This window comes from Gavialis gangeticus, unplaced genomic scaffold, assembly GCF_001723915.1.
Source record: "Gavialis gangeticus isolate Ggan-Ray unplaced genomic scaffold, GavGan_comp1, whole genome shotgun sequence".
Taxonomy (NCBI): domain Eukaryota; kingdom Metazoa; phylum Chordata; order Crocodylia; family Gavialidae; genus Gavialis; species Gavialis gangeticus.
The window spans coordinates 33,941,195-33,942,204 of NW_017729006.1; positions in this window are offsets into that span (position 1 = coordinate 33,941,195).

Sequence of the window (1,010 nt, forward strand, 5' to 3'; positions counted from 1 at the left end):
AATTCAGATGGTGAATCTAGGGTGCTTTGTATCATATAGAAGTTGTCTGTAGCTGAAATGGGGTGAATAGGACTTTCCTAGCACTGATATTTTTCATTAGGGACTGGAACATTTTTGGTTTCTTGCATACGAGGAAGCTGTTCCTAGGAAAATCTGTAGGAACAGAGAAAGAGAAGCCCTCTCTGTTCATCTTTGTAGACCCATCCAACTTTCAATGGCACAATCCATTTTTCTTGGGGAGGAAGGGAATCCAGAGAAGAAATAGATGAGGTTGGAACTCTAGAACCTGGACTCTTGTCACACACCCTGACATCCCCCTTACAGCTCTCACTGAAGTCAGTGGAAATACTGTATTCCAGTTGGCTTTAGAGGGAGCAGGCTCATTCCCATAGCACAGTAATTCTTTTAAGAAACGGGTTTCTCTGAAGGGAAACAAAATTTTGTCATTTATGGGCTAAAGCTGTTCAAGAATCAAAACTGGATTTTAATCTTGAATTTCTAGTGAATGGGTCATCAAGTCTAGTCCTTGTTATTGCAAGCAATGGCTGTTCATTCCTTTTTGTTTTTAGGCTGTACACACTCTGTTTTAGAGAAATTTGTGGTGCAAAGTGCATATAGCTATAGTCTAATTGATAATAAGAGTGTAAAAGGTCAGTACCTTTACAACAGTAAATCTGGTTTTCTTCTCCCTAGGCAGCATTGCAGGATCAGAGAGCTGATGAGCTGATATAAGGTATCAATATATTAATTAGGCCCATGAGCTGGGCAGTGGACACGGGTTTTAAAAACACAGTTTTTCACAGTAGCATAGACGTTCTTAGCCATATTATTTGCATCTTTTTTTCTATTCAAGTAGGATTTACTTTGGTAAAGATATGTTAGACATTAGATGTAAAAGGTCATTATTTATTTGTATCTATGGTAGGCATAGCCAGTTGAGTGGAATGGAAAGGAAGTGAAATTAGAATATATTAGTATGTTATACTAACATGATCCCTTTTTATTTGAGC